We start from the raw sequence: 16753 nt of genomic DNA on the forward strand, positions 1-16753 counted from the left end.
AGGAATCAACCACAGTATTTTTTTGCGATAAAAATATCTCTAGACGCTCCTTAGTAAATCTCAAATTTTAATCTTGTATTGGAATTAACCTCAGTATCTTTTCCCCAAAACACGGAACAGAAATCTTAAAGAGATTATATTCAGTATATATTCATGAACTAATTGAATAACCAAAAATGTTTATAATGCTCCATATTTATTATATTATGTACCATACTTACCTCCATCATTTAGGAAATTCAAAACAAATAATTTATTATTACTGTCAACTCCACATATCTTATGCTGTTCACGCATACACATCATGGATGCAGGCATTAATGAAGTATAGTTTATGAATTGTTTTGTATGAAAGTTGGAATTAGAAGTCGGAGTTGAAGGATAAACTTACATTTCCATGATATCCTTTTCAAGAAAAACTTCCAGTAGGAAGATGATGTTGACTGCAGCTCATTTCCAAGAACATATTGGGTACCTAACTTATTGATTTTATTAGCTCTTGAAAGAAGAGCTCATTGTTATTGTCATTCTATCTCATTTCTGTTCCTCCAAATTGATTCAACTTCTTACTGCTTTTGTTATCTTATGACGTGTCTCACCTTATTTTTCAATTAATTTCTTCGATAGTCATTAGCTTTCAGCTCTTCACTTGTAATATGAGAATTATCCTTGTTCAGGCACCAAGATCACAAAAGCTTACGCACGAGAGGCGCTTCCTTGCCGCCTACAGAGCTATAATATTACATTTTCACTTGTCTCTAAATATTATTCTGAGAAAAGTGAATGATCTAGTGCGGTAACTAGAAGGAGTAAGTTGCATTTTGTTCTTTATTCACGAGAGAAAAGTATGCCTAATAAAGATCTCCTATTGGATGGATAGAATTTCTATCTGTGATGCTTGGTTCGTAAGCCTACCCGCACGAGAATAGTCCGATGAGAATACATGCAACGTTGCCAAATGAGAGTTGATCAACAATGAGAATTAATATAGTTATTTGTGCAACTAGTGCGCAAAGTGACAGTTTGCTGCACCGAAAGAAACGTTTACGCCCGAGCCGTAGGCGAGGGCGGAATGGTTTGTTGAGTGCAGCAGAGGAACTTTGCGCACGTATTTCACATTAAGTTTTTCCTACAGTTACCATTAAATATGAAAAGTGGGTAATTATGGGTAAAATTGCCTGAAATGCATCAAATGTATATCTGTGTAATTTTATTATTAATAAATAAAATAGAATGTAGTATGTGTGTTTGAATGGCGGGGGGGGGGGCTGTGTGCTGTCAACTGCTGTCATCCACCACAGTCCACCACCTCAAGACTCTTATAACGTGCACCACAATCACAGTTACCAACTTAATTTTGATTTTGCTGCACTGGTGTCCATATAACCTACTAACTATTTTGCGTTGCCATGTTTCAAATCTGGAGTGCAGGAAAAATTTTTCCCGCACTAGAGCGAAAAAGTGATTCTTTGCGTTCTGTAATCAGTGCAGCAATGGCCACTTTTCAAGGTAACTGTAGGAAAAATATTTTATAATACACTTGGCGGACTGTCAACGTTAATTGGGGGGGTGGGGGTGTGATGAATGAAGAGGGACTCATCTGTTCCAATAATTTATTTCCATCAGATTATTTTCGTTCGATTTACTGTAGATTATCGCATAATACTCCTACTTCCTTGTTACTTCACGAAAAAAATAGAAAGCCCTTGTTTAAGTATGAAAAATAATGGTTTTTACTGCTATTAGTGCAATCAATATAAACGTTGAGTGCTTGTAATGGAAATCCAAATCCACATAACTATTTTAGTAGCTTTTGATTGATTTCTTGGCCTCCTCCTGGCAGGAGGCTTTCTTCTCTACAGCTGACTGGAAAACGTTAGTTTGAATTTTTTATTAATAGCATATATTCTATTATTACTTTCTTTCAGTGTAGAATATGGAGAAAATGAATCACATATGATAATTATGTGATTTCAATCAATGTACCTAGAATACTAGAATTATAGGTAACAAAATTGAATGATTTGCAAAGTGCAATACAATGGAAAAGGAACAATATAGATTTCTCGATAGAAATGATGAAAGAATGTACTTTCATTGGGTTCTGACCTATCTTGAAAGTTTCAAGTCTCTCTAGCCTGTCAAAAAGTGATAGAAAAAACATTACAAAATTTGTACGTTATTTTATAGAAATATAGAATATAATAGACAGACAGAAGAAACTAAATTACGAAAATGAGTTTATGAATACAGTGTAATGATAGAAATGATGCTTGATCAGAACGAAACTCGTTTCCCATACTGACAAAAATATTGCAGAATATGAAATCATTCAGTCTTATAACTTCTTAGGAATTTCATTACATGATCAAGCTAACGACGAATCTCTGACAATGATTTCTTAGATGAGAGTACATCTTTGAAGATCTGGATTTCAGCATTGGGGAAGAGATGTCGAACTTTTGACAACCCCTGTCGGATAAGGCATTCGAGCAAGCAAAGCCTCTTCATATTGACAGGCAATATTCGAAGATGTTGAAGAACTAGAAAACAAAAACAGAAAATGGAATATTACATTTTGTTTATGTGCCCCGCTATTGAGAATATGTAGTGCTCACTTTTTATCTGACAGGTTTCTGATAGCTGCTAGTTGTAACAATTTGAAATAATGTTTATGCATAATGTATGATTGTTGATAGTTGCCATCGCACACACTAGAAAAAAGTGAGTTATTTATAACATAGACATAAATACTCGTACAAATCCACATATAGGCTACATGGTTGAGTCACCATTTTTTTTCTTCACAACCTTGAAACTTTCTCGGATGTTTTCTGCAGCCATGCAATATTTCTATAAGTTATTTAAAAGAGCAATTCTGACTTTGTATGATATATGGGTGTATTACTCATTAATTTACTCAATTTTTTCCACATTACGTTCTGCTGAATTATAAATATTAAGCACGTGACTATAACATTCAATATATTAATATGATAAAGAAAAAATTGGCTTATACACGTACGGGATAGGAAATTCACAAACTACTGGACTGATTAACTTGAAATTTTGCATATTATAGATTCTCAATTTACCGAGGATGATTATGGGCGTATTTTGAATTGCTCAAGATTCCAGTACGGTAGGTCAAGTTTTCAATTAGTCCCTTGCGGAACACGGGTTTCCTGCTAGTATAGTATGTAATCGTACGATTTACATGATACATTTATTGAGAAGCCGATATAAATCACGAGAAGACTACTGCACGATACCTATGCGCATTTCTCCACTAAGAAGGCACTTGAATTCCTCCTGATGATTTGTGATGGGACAATTTAAATAACTAAAGAGCAACTGAGACTGGGATGTACTCTTTTCCTCCTTCTTCGATTAGAGTGACACGTGACACTCCCCTCTACGGCGACCAGGAAGAGACACTGAGAGTGTGAATACGATATGAAAGATATTCTATAGACCCATATAGGCGCACAATATTCTCTGAGGAGGGCCGGCTGCGTAATGACAAGTCGTTTGACTGAATGTTTATGGCACTATGGCATCGTTATCTTGCTGCTGCGTATGATACAGATGGCAATTCAAGCCCTCGGCAAGTCCCCCAAGAATTCTAATCTTTAAATTTCGTTGCTCGTAATGAATAAGCGGCCTACGTCCAACATTCCAGCTTCTCGATTCCATTTCTTTTTGAATGATTCTCCTTCAAAGATAACACTCTCATCAGTGCTGTCTTCTTCACAGCTGGCAGCTGACAAAGTTCAACCTAGTTCCTCTCAAGTATGTAGGCGAAAGCTGATAATGCTATATGTTCAACCCTGCTCACCTATGCAATCCTTTTTTGTAAAAGAAGTGAATCTTCTTCTTCTAGAATACTATAACAAAATATTATTCTTAACTAGAAATACGATACTGCCATAGATAAACAATAGCGTAAGTAGATATCCCATGGTATAGGGCGTTTAAGTCGCAACTTTTACTGTTATTTCAAGCCGATTACTGTCGATTTTTACTGTTTTGAACGGGTAAGAGTGGATGAACGGCACAATATGAGAGACTATCAGCGTCATAAAGCTTCACAGGAAAGAACTACGTCGGCTATCAGCTTGAGATAACAGTAAAAGTTGCGACATAAACGCCCTATACCATGTGATATCTACTTATGCTATTGTTTACCTATGATACTGCTCAGCTTGGAGATGTGACATTTTCTGCACATAACTGAATGATTTCTGTACAATAGTATTTGATATGGTTCTAAATTAGGTCAGCAAGTTTTAAAATGAATAGTGAAAAAATTGTTTGTCTAAATATAAGGAGGGGGGGACGTCCATGGGCTGGGCGGTAGAAGAATGCTCATAAGAAGAGAAAATATAAATGTTGTTTGAAGAAATTTCAGATGATACAATCAGGTTCGTTCTCAAAACATGAAGGACCTTGAAGAGCGTTAATGAGCTTCCGATCTATTGCAGTCTTGTCAATTAGGTGGAACCTGGAGGAAGCCACGTGGCTGCTTCTCAACGGAAATGATGCTTCCATTCATTCGTTCCTCGTTACTGAATTTCCAAGGAAGTCACTTCGTATGCCTCTCTTGAAAATCACATTTCGGTTCCATCACCCTCACTGGAAATTGGGCCACATTGTATAGCCAATGTGTAGCTCTTGTACTCCTCATCTCCCACAAAACAAATTCGAATATTTTCCAGTTACCGGTATGTTTGGATCATGCGTCGAATGTTGTGGTACTTTGAGAAATCATTAAACATTAATACCAGTATGTATTGTATTATTTCGTATATTGCATTCACTATTAATGGAATTTAGTATACCTACAAAATCACAGTCAATAGAAGTAAGAAAATATCTACAGTAATTATTATTCATTTGGATGTTTACAATGAATTAGAGTGTAGAAGTAACAACTATCTTCTGCTTTGAACTGTTCATTCTAGTGAAACACTGGTCGGTCGTCAAAATTGTACGAGTATTATTTTCATTTGTAGAGTTTTGGCTCTAATAATATTGGGATGATGTATAAAAAATGGAGATTAACTAGGATTGCTGCCCGTTTGATTGAACATACAAATATTAAATAAGAGAAGAACTTGGTTAAATATCATTTTCATCCATTCGAAGATGTCAATGAAATGGGAATTCTCTCACTTTCGAAGGTTTTGGCATCAACAATGGAAATTGAGATCGTGGGAAGTTGGTTCTAGCCAGGCGATCTAGAAAACCTTGAATATTTGTTGTAATATTACGCTGAGCTTACGCTAAGTAAATTTACGCTAAGCTCAACTCCATCGAGACTTTGATTAGTTTTGGATCGAGGTCTGTGCTGAGGGGATTATCTACTTAGTATCTGTTGCTTCTCGTGCTTGAAAAGTGAAACAATGAACTTCCAGTATGAATAATTGTTCAAATAATGGTCAAATAATCAAGCTTGATAATTGAACGAGCGTAGTGAGTTCTTACTGAGGACTGAAGCCTTGAGTTGTTGTTTGTTTGTGAGTGTGTTCAATTACTTTCGATTATTTTAATTAATAAAGTTCAAAATCTCAACACTTCCTTTAAACCATTATGAAGATCGAGTTGGAATAAAAATATCAAATATCAATGATTCCAAGAGAATATTTCAATGAATAAATGAGAGGGGATAATGCATATGATCATATTCTAGAGAGGCAGATTTTGGGACCTCTCTTCCAGTCAAAATTAACACTGATCTCATTCGGTACTGAGTGAAATTATTCTCACAAAATGGTTTCTCATTTTGGAGAGAAGAAACATTTCTCCTGATCCCTTTCTCAAGTGGAAATTTTATTCATTCATCAATCTGAAATGAGATACTTCAAACATGTTGGTTCACGATAAACATATAAGAGAGAATGATAAAATATACGATTGGAAATGTAACTGTTGGCCTATATAATACAGCCAAACTCCTTCTTGACCCAAATCGACTCTCTATGATTCTAGTAATCTACAATTAGGTACATCGAGCATAGATTACTCCATATCCTTAGAATAGCCGCTTTGAAGGCAAAGTATAAATACAAATTTGGATTGAATAGTGTGAGAGACAATATTGGAGAGAGGAAGTTTTAAAGAAAAATTCCCTATTTATCTCGTTATCAGTAGGCCTATTGGGAGTAGGAGCTATTAATATTCCTTTGTCCTGAAATTTGTAGAACTTGGATAACTAATCAATGGTGCATTAAAGATGATTGAACAATGGATCTTCACATTAAAGCCATTGTCAAGCTCACAGGTTTTTGATAGGTGGGTGGATGCGGTTGGTTTCTTCCGGAGGTACAAACTTCTCCCAAGTGGATTCAGGAAGTCAGGTCTCTGAGTTTAAGTTCCAATGGATCTGATGATTAATGCGCTCATAGTTTAAGATTGGATAAACATTCGCTTAGGAAGTTCCAGTCTCGAAGGGAAAACGAGTTAACAGTATTTTTGTTGCCTTCATTTCCAAGCGTAGCTCAGTTGCCACTTACTCCAAGGCGTGAAATTTTCAATTTATCTCAAGTCTTTTGCGTCTCAAGCACTAGACGATTGCCCAATAAATTCCAATGACACCATTCTAGCGCTGAAAAACGGAATTATTCGTCTGAACATGGCTGGGAATTGAGTTATCAAATCAACTCAACCGTTACTGTCCTATTAGGCGCTGGGATCACAATAATTGATTCATTTTAGATAGAACTTCCTAAACTCTAATCTTGTAGAAAGCACTCATTTTTAATGTTCTTTCATAACTGATCAATCATCAAGCTTTATTCAGAATGTGGAACAGGAGCTTATAGAAGAATATCTCCAAAAAGAAATAAAAAACTGTTACTCTTGAAAATTATTCATTTGAAGGAAAATATTATTGAACTTTTATTTTGAAATTATACTGAAATGCCAAATCCAGACACTTTCTAGGTATTCTGATATGTTACCTGAAGCGAAACTGAATGAATACTGTGAAACTCTGAATCACATAAGTAAATAGAGTATTCTGCTGAATATTAGCCTTGTATTATAGGGCATTCACGTCTGAGCAGCTATAATATCGTTCATTAATCCAGCCGGGGACCGTCATAAGCATGTTAGGCTACAATCAGTGTGTTGCAGTAGCACTGCATAACCCAATTCCCAGCTTACAACTTGATGTGACTGCATCCACATTCAGCGTTCAACATTAGTTTCAGGATATTGCATTCATGTGAGTTCCGAATTCCCAGCTATTTAAATATAGTGTGGTAGCACGTGATTAGATACAGGTGAAAGATTCGTTTTCACTTCATAAATGGAAACAATTTTTATAAGATGCAATCGAAATCGAAATGTCTATTTTCACCACTTGAGTAAACATTTGGGTGGCCAGGCTCTAAAGGTGTTAGTCACAGAGTAAAAGGGTGGCTGATAAGATATTAGTTTTTAATAATTTTATTATAGACGATACAACAATAAATTCGGAAATCACTTATACACTTCCTGCAAAATAAACTTGGGAAACGACTCATCTCTCACCAGAATTTAAAGGTCTTATAAGCCTAACAAAACAATTGAAACAGTGGATCAACAATTAAAAGATCTGTGATTTAATTTTTTCATGAGATATACATGTTGTTTTGCTATCAACAGTCACTGTTGTGGTTGTGGCTATGAGATGGTATTACAAATACCAGAATAAAATTATATGGTTTCAATCACATTCCCTGGAATGCTGTCAACTGAGCAGAGAAAAATAAGATTGATAAAACTCTTGAAAAACTCTGAAATAGTATTTTTTCCGCACAAGTGAAGAGTGAGTGAAGTATAACTTTTATTTGTAGGCATGAATTCTAAGTGAATATGAGAGCCAGTGAACTGTTAAGCTTCTTTTCAAAGCACTCACGTTATGGAAACGCGATTGGAGGGGGATGAAAGAGGAAAGGGATTGGTGGTTGGGTGGTTAATGGATCAGGGATGGGGTAAATTGTGTGTGTGTGTGTGTGTGTGTTGGGGTGTTGGGGGTGTTGGGGGGAGGGTGCGCTCAGCGTCGACTCGATCCCTCGCTAGCGACGAGCGGACCTCAGTCTTGGTTTTGACGCGGTCGTTGCCATGTCCAGTCCAATTAAATTGAGCAATTGTTGAATTGTGACGACACATACAAAGTATATAACCCTTCTTGAACGCTGTGAAATCTCAAACATTTTATATAAGATACATATCAATAGCATACGATGAACTGGGATTGAAGACAGGAAACCTCAGAAGGTTTGTCCGTTTTTTTTCACTCGAAAAAACTTTTCTCTTATTCCAGAATATTTTTTATATTTTTGATTTCTAGTTAAATAAATGTTAAATTCTGAATAGATAGTTTTATGAAATAATAAAGACCAACATTCAATTGTATTAGGATTAAGTTATATTAGAATCAAAATAAAAATATGTTATACTTGAGCGTAAGCTATGAATAACAACATAAATTTATCAAGAATTGATGAAAGACGGAAAGGATAAAGTATCAACCACTGTAGAAAGTATTGTTATGATAATTATTTTGTAGGATGGTCTATAAGACTTAAGAATAAGTTAAAATAGGTAAGTTAAGTGATTCTGTACCTACAGGTTTGGACAATAAAGTATGAAGTATTTGGAATAGCTGAAACACACTCATTTTTAAATGAAACTCAAATTATCATTCTCCAGTACTTAACGTGGATGTTGCCATTTCGATAATTATAAAGGAAAATTGAAGTTTAGTTGATTTACGTATGAGAAATAACATCTGTTGAATGGCGCCCGTTTTTGTCCAAACATGTTTGTAAGAAGAGAAGTTGTCCATACTCCTCTCAAACTTTACACATGGTATCACTCGAATTTTCTTGAATTTTCTTGTTTTATTATCTCACTCAGGGCTTCATATGGACGTGTTTTTCTCATGTTTACATGTGCCTTCAGTTAGCCTATGAAAAATAGTCAAAAGTTGATAGGTCCGGTAACCGGAGATTCCACTCTACATTTTCACGCGAAAAAGGTTATGCGTCCGGGGAAGGTCTGCCTTAGAAATTCCATAGTCTCTCTGGATAAATGACATGTTGAAACCATATAGTATTGCCTGATTTACCAAAATTTACCAACATTTCTGGTAGTTTTCGTATCAAACATTCTGACAGTAAAAATAACACAGTATTGTTCGATAACGTTCTGAATTGACAGTGACGTTTTTCTCGAAATAATGAAGTTTCGACTGAAGCATCAATCAATTATTCGCCATTGTTACAAAAAAATCAATTAGAAACAGAAAACCTCAATATTCAAACATTAAGGTTCCTTCAACGACAGATACGGCAAGGTTATCTCTTGCACGGCATTCTGTGATCATTTTGTCAAAACGTCTACAGGAGATAATCAACAAGAACGGACGCCTTTTACAAATGCTATTTTTGTAAATAGCCTTTTCGAGTGCTACATCATTTTTTTCTATCTGATTATCCAAATGACATAATTTGAGGTATACACTAGATGAAAAAATTGAGTTTCGTTCGAAAATGAGTATGTAACAACTATTCCAAATTCTGCACACTTCATTGCCCAACACTGTAGAAGCTAGAAGTTTTCAATCATTACAATAAACCGGAGGATTGATATAATTATTTAAAAATCATTCATTGTACTCTATTCATAAAATCGCTAGAACAGTGTTATGGATAATTTTTTTGTTGAAAGGGTTTCCCAAAATTATGTTTGTAGTGATCAAAGTAGGTTGAGGATTAAGGGCAGAAACAGAGGTATTTCGAGTGCTACATGCCATTCATAGGTGGCGAAGTTAAGTAGGTGTTGGACATGCAATTCTACCAACACATAAATGCTTTTTGTTCAAAACAAGGATTTACAGTTCATCATTGCCAACCTAAGTTTTTGTTGAAGCTTTCCAGTAAAGTCATAGTATTCTCTGATTGAACATTTCAAGAATACTCCAAGAATATTTTTTAAGACGCAATTGAAGCTATGAAATATTAAGTTCACAAATAAAAAGTTCACTCTACCTTACAAAAAAGTAGTTGAGTTCTGAACAGCTCTTAACAGCAGCAACAATTGATTATTTTTACCTTTGATGTAGGAGATGTTCAATACTTATTCAAAAAGGAAAGCGGATTAAGATTTTTCATTCTAACGATCTTTTTGAATGTGATCTCTACGCTTGTGGCAGGCGGGATTAACAAATCAAACTCTTTCTCTAACGTGATGTGGGAGCGTTTCAAAAAGTTAGTTGATTGGGATATGAAGATTTTTCATTTGATAAGCATGCAATATTTTGAGAATTTCATGACAAAAAAGGAGTACAACAAATTTCAAAAAACTAACTGAACATGGCAAAGCTCTACGATGAAAAACATTCAACTCTCTTCTAATGCCTGTCAGAATTATGACTTATTTGATATACTTTTCATCTATAAAATAATTCCAAGGTATTGACGCAATTGAAAGAAGATGTTGAGACGTATCTATGATAAAATAATGAAGGAAAGAATTGGTGCGGGATAGGAAATTCACGAATGACACATCACCACGTCTGAACAACTGGACTGATTAACTCGAAATTTTGAATATATACTTTTAATCTACAAAGAATGAATTGAACCAAGATTATAGATTTTTAAACCAAGATTCATTCTTCAAGATTCCAGTTTGTCAAGTTTTTGATTAGACCCTTGCGGAGCATGAGTTACCTGCTAGTTAAAATAAAATCGGCGTTCTTGTTGGTAATATTTCACAAGCTATGACCATTCAAGTGAGGAATCTTTTGAATATGATTATTTCCATTGAGATAATATCTTTAGATGTATTCGACAAGCCGTATATGCATTTGAGTTGCCTTGGAAACCTGAAGATAATGAGCTATCACTTGATAGGGCTCATCCTATTGTGAAGTAGTGGGGGTTCAATGTTGGTGGTCGGATACTTCAACCCCCTTCAACTCCCTTCATAATGCTCCAAATTGAATATGTGATATGATTGATTGAATATGTGATACCCGCATTTGTAAACCTTGTTCAGCTGAAAGGAGTGGTGTTGTAAGGGCTCGTAAATGCGTTGAGAAGGAGCGCTATACGGTGGTGGTGGTGAGGATGATAATTATTTCATGAAAAAGGAATGTCGAATAGAAAAAGCGCAAAATAATGCATTTTTATTGTTGAATGATTGAATACAAATATTTTGGTCCAACAATGTCAGTAGAAAATTAAAAAGTCCCTCAATCAAGTTCGAAATCGATGATTTTTCATTGCTTGATTTTTCTAGATTTTACGCGTAAGACTTAAAAAAATATCAGCAAAATTTGATTCGGAAAGTCTACGGAGGAGCTGAGAGGCAGCGTTATGAGATGTTTCACAGACTACGCCTGCAATCGATTTTTTAGGGAATTGTTCTATTGTGTTTTATATACGTAGTTCAATAAGTGATAGTTTCAAATACGTTCTCAGTTACTCCTAGAACGAGTTTGTCAACAAAGTTCCTATTATTGATTTTTTCTATTATTGAATTCAATTTCTGTATTCTGTACTATAAATGATGAGCTTCTGTATTTTGAGTTCACTGAAATGTAAATTTGTACTGAAATGTCTGAAAAACGTGAAAATCGTTCAATCAATGACGATTTTTTTGAAATGTAATAGAACTCCATTTTCTTTGAAAATGCTTCTTGGATTCACCAGAATGCATGTAGAGGAATTGGCGAATGAATTTCATGGATGACAGATTATGTTGCAGTTTAAATTATTCCTCTGTATCAGTTCATATTTCTAAATAAAAAAAAATCTTTGTACTTGATGTCTCTTATAATATGAATTGATTAATATGGAGGTAATTCACTGTGCAGAGGGATGTACACCGTAGGCTACTGTACGTATTTGAGGGAATACAGGAAAACAAATTTACTAGACTATTCTCAAAGGAAACAGTGAAAACACCAGCCGGGATAAACGAAAAATATCCCCTGCTCGTTCTTCATTTATAGCTTACGCGTTTCCTACTTGATATATAGCCTGGATTTGTTCGGCGAGATCACCAGAAAAGTAATAAGACGGAATGCTACACAAATAAATTATTCAGTTACCCACCTCACATCTCTTACACAAAAGCCTTTACAAACTCTGCTCCTATATTAATGTCAGACTATTGCATGTTATTATGAGTACTTCAATAGAAATTCACTTCGCAAGTGGAAATGACTGGAAATTTTTTCTTCTCAGATTTCTATCGATTTAAGAGACGGAATGCTACACAAATAAATATTATTCAGTTACCTACCTCACATCTCTTACACAAAAGCCTTTACAAACTCTGCTCCCATATTAATGTCAGACTATTGCATGTTATTATGAGTACTTCAATAGAAATTCACTTCGCAAGTGGAAATGACTGGAAATTTTTTCTTCTCAGATTTCTATCGATTATAGATCTATCGATTATAGATAGATCTAAAATTTTATATTTATCACTCTCTTCCATTGATGATCATACTCCCTTGAGAAAGAAAAATATTTGAATTTTACTCTTTTATTCTATTGGTTGATTGAATGCTGGGATATAATAAAAAATAGACTGGCACAATAGAAAAAGGCATTGGGAATGCCTAGGTATTAGACCTAGATAAGTATCTCTAATCATTCTTGAAGCTTCGAAATTTTGATTTGATTTTCAAATGAGACTCATTTTTTTCAAAATCTCCAGTAATCATATAATAGTGATAGTCTCAAAACATTTGAGAATTGAATTCAATGAGCCTGTTTTTTATTACTTGAATAGTAAAAGTTGAAAAATGGAAGCAATATTATGTGAAATTTCAATTTCTGAAAACCACTAAGATCTCTTGTATGTTGGGATGGAGTCTTTGACTTCCAGTCAACTGTTTCGTCTATATAAAGAAAATAGAGCGAATTCGGCCTATGATGGAAATGAGTGACAAATTCAAGTGAAATACGAATGTCTTTTAGCCAGTCTCTCAGTGGATCTTGGAAAAGTTTTATCACAATTGAATGGTACTGGAGTTTCCAGAGAAGTTGATCTATCATTGTCACTTTTTAGTCACTTCATTTTAGGACAGTGCGCTCCAGAGAAAAACAAGTTGGAAAGTTCTCTCTCTTCTGCTCTCCATTATTCAAAGTGCTCTAACTTGAAATATTATCACTGACTCAAGTATTCATAACTTGTCTGCCGCTATGCTTTAAAAGTAAGTAATATGAAATTATTGAAACATTAAAAGTGTCTCAGCGCATCCAAATTAATATTTATTGTGGCCTTGCTGTGATTCCTTGGTCACATAATAATAATAATAATAATAATTTTTTCCTTTTCCTTTTCCCTTCGTCCTGGTACCCCCCAGAAGAAGGGAGTTTATTATAGAAAATATAACAATCGAAAATGAAAAATACACTTATAAAAATAAATCTTACAAACAAAACAAATGAAGTATAATAAAAAATCTGGTGTGGTACACTCACACAACTTTCCTTGCTCATTGAACTGTAAGCCTCATTCTCAAACGAGAATAATTTAGGGGAATAACATCATGATAATTATTGGCGGCAACATATTATTTGCAACTACGATCAGACTACTGTATATGTGTATATATAATTATTGTTTTCAGAGTACTTTTTCCTTCGTGTAGATTATGAAATTAGATGATTTTTTTAAAAGTCGTCAAAACAGCTGTTCTACAGATGAAATATCTTGACTATGACTGTGTACTTTTTATAAACTGCTCTACCTACCTCATGCACGAGATGGAGGTTAGAAAGTCCATTTCTCAAGGATAGGGTGGACCCTCCATTAGTTCTCCAGGAAAAAGACTCATGCCAGTTCATAGATCTGATAAATAACTATACAGGGTATGAATTTGAAAAAAATCGTTAGAGCCGTTTTTGAGAAAATCGTGAAAAACATGGTTTTTAGTCATTATCCGCCATTTTTCTCAATAATATTACGGAGCTCCTGAAATTTCCCCAGAAATGAGACTCATGTCAGTTGCTAGGGCATATACATAGCTATCTATGATATAAATTTGAAGAAAATCGTTAGAGCCGTTTTCGAGAAAACCGTGAAAAACATGGTTTTTTCGTCATTATCCGCCATTTTTCTCAAGAATATTACAGAACTCCTGAAATTTTCTCAGAAATGAGACTCATGCCAGTTGATAGGGCTTATAAATAGCTATCCATGGTATAAATTTGAAGAAAATCGTTAGAGCCGTTTTCGAGAAAAACGTGAAAAACATGGTTTTTTAGTAATTATCCGCCATCTTGAATTGAATTTTATTGAATTTCTTATTGTCGGATCCTCATGGTATAAGGACCTTAAGTTTAAAATTTCAAGTCAATCGGTTGATTAGGAATGGAGTTATCGTGTTCACAGACATACACACATACACACACACATACACACACACACATACACACACACAGACCAACACCCAAAAATCATGTTTTTGGACTCAGGGGGACTTGAAACTTATAGAAAACTTGAAATCAGGGTACCTCAATTTTTTTTGGAAAGCAATACTTTCCTTACCTATGGTAATAGGGCAAGGAAAGTAAAAAGGCAAGAATGACAGAAGATAAGAAAAATTCCTTTTCAGTGGAAAATTTCAAAAATTATAAACCAGACGAAATATAAATTCTCCAAAACCTTCTAAAGAAGGTTTGACTGGAGGAGTCAAGTTTTACATTATATAAAAAAACATAGAAATAGTACATTGATATAATCAATCAGTGATCTCAAAATAATAATTTTCAATTCAAATCATATCAAAAGAAGAAATAATTGTCAATCTTAATAATGATAATAATAATAACTATTATTATTTTATCATAGACTTCTTGTGTCTGAGAAATAGCGTATTTATACTATTCATAGACTTGATTATTCTTGCAAATTACTAAACAAGAACTCCTAAATTCTTCAAGCAGATACTACTGTCTTCGGATTGCATTATACATTTTGCTTTTCATAATAAATTATCAAATATCATATAACTAGTTTCAAATCGATATTAGATAGAATAATAATCTATAAACTATAGATATCATCAAACCATTGAATATTATTCAACTAATGGTTTCAGATGTGTAGATGGAACTCCAATATGCAATATCGTTGTATTACATTCATCTGGAAAATCGAACCTGTATTTAGCAGGATCAATATGATATGCATATGGAAGACCAACCAGCTATGAAGTAATGTCGCATTTAATTTTATAACTGTGCATTAGGCTGTGAGTTCTATGACGAACATTCCCATTCTCACATTTCCATAGCAACTCTTGTGGAATCTTACCTGGTCAAGATGAAAAGGGAACTGAGTGAAGTAGCCAGTTATGTTCATGGGCATCGAATGAGTTTGAAATTAGAAAAGAATTTCCTAATCTATGCTTCTTGGGGTTCATCATAATAATTATTTAGAAAAGTAAAGTAGACTAGTCCAGTCAAGGAAAGGATATAGAAGGAAAAGTTGGGAAGACATTTTTGACCCCGTTGTTCTGTTTAGGGTAGTAAGGAGGTAAACATATCAAAATTTCTCACCCCTACCCCCTGTGCTGAGGGGGTGGGAGTGGTTCAAATGTACTATTTTCTGGTTTCTCGCATAAAACTAAAAAAAATTATGTATCTTAAGGACTTGACTGACATATAACAAATTAAAGCTTACATAATTTTCTACAATATTCATTCTACAACTTTTCTTATATCTCCTCTAGTTTTTGAGATATCCGCTCTTGAATGTGTGACATTTATGAAAAAAACACTTTTGCCACCAATTTTTTCTCTTATAACATCTTAAAAAATCAACGGGAAAAATCCATGCTGATTATGAGCTTATAAGTCATAAGATTATCTTCAATTTGATATATAATTTAACGCTTTTACGAATTTCTCTACATCTTTTGTAACAGTGTTGAGTGTGAAATCTCCATTTCTGCAACAAAAGACCAATTGACAAAGGAATTTGGAGGGAATGTTTTAAACAAAATTTTTGACTCTAAGCTTTGTTTAGACTAGTTAGGAAGAGAACATATCAAAAGTCCCCATCCCTAACTCATGTTCTAAGGGGATGTGGGTGTTTTAAAAGTTGCATTTTTCAGCTTTTTGCTTCCACGCTTATATCTTGAGAACAATGCGTTCAAAAGACATAAATAACTTTTTAAAAATGAAGCTTGGTGAATTATCTACACTTTTTGCTCAGTGGATTTTTGTGATATTCCCAACAGTTAACGAGATATAACCGAGAAAATAACACCACCGAATTGTATGTAGAATATTATTTTCCAGATTCCGATATTCCAGTAGTGCTGAAACGTTTCAGGGTTGAAGGATTTATCAATAAATTGGAAACATCGCAAAAATATACATTTTTCTTTTGAATACCACTTCTCTCACATTTATAATGATGTCGTAGTAAGTGAAAGATTTATATCAAAATAAGGGGTAGAATGTCTTCTCTCTATTGTTGCCTGGATCTTTTTATCAAAAGATCCCACCTATAGTTATTTTTAATTACTGATTATGTTCGTCAATGATGAGACATTTCGAGCAAAAAACATGAAATTTTCGACGCTAGAGACTTTTTTGTTTCAAAATATAAGAAGGCTATCCTATACTATTAAACGAGCAATTTCTCTTTATATGTTTATATTTATGTTTGTATGTCACGGGATCTCGAAAACAGCTCTAACAATCCTCACGAAATTTGGAACATACTG

At 34.3% G+C, this 16753-nt stretch overlaps 1 protein-coding gene across 2 annotated transcripts in view; it reads left to right on the forward strand.

Moving 5' to 3' along the window:
• Positions 1-8083: 8083 nt before the first annotated feature.
• The window catches only part of LOC111043922 (cholecystokinin receptor), a 119402-nt gene continuing 110732 nt past the window's right edge, over positions 8084-16753 (forward strand). The window contains exon 1 of one of the 2 annotated variants that reach the window (XM_022328996.2): positions 8084-8265. The gene's annotated coding sequence lies outside the window, so the exon portion shown is untranslated. The remainder of the gene's footprint in view (positions 8266-16753) is intronic. The other variant, XM_039423451.1, reaches the window with a different exon arrangement.

This window comes from Nilaparvata lugens, chromosome 3 (genome assembly GCF_014356525.2).
Source record: "Nilaparvata lugens isolate BPH chromosome 3, ASM1435652v1, whole genome shotgun sequence".
NCBI lineage: Eukaryota > Metazoa > Arthropoda > Insecta > Hemiptera > Delphacidae > Nilaparvata > Nilaparvata lugens.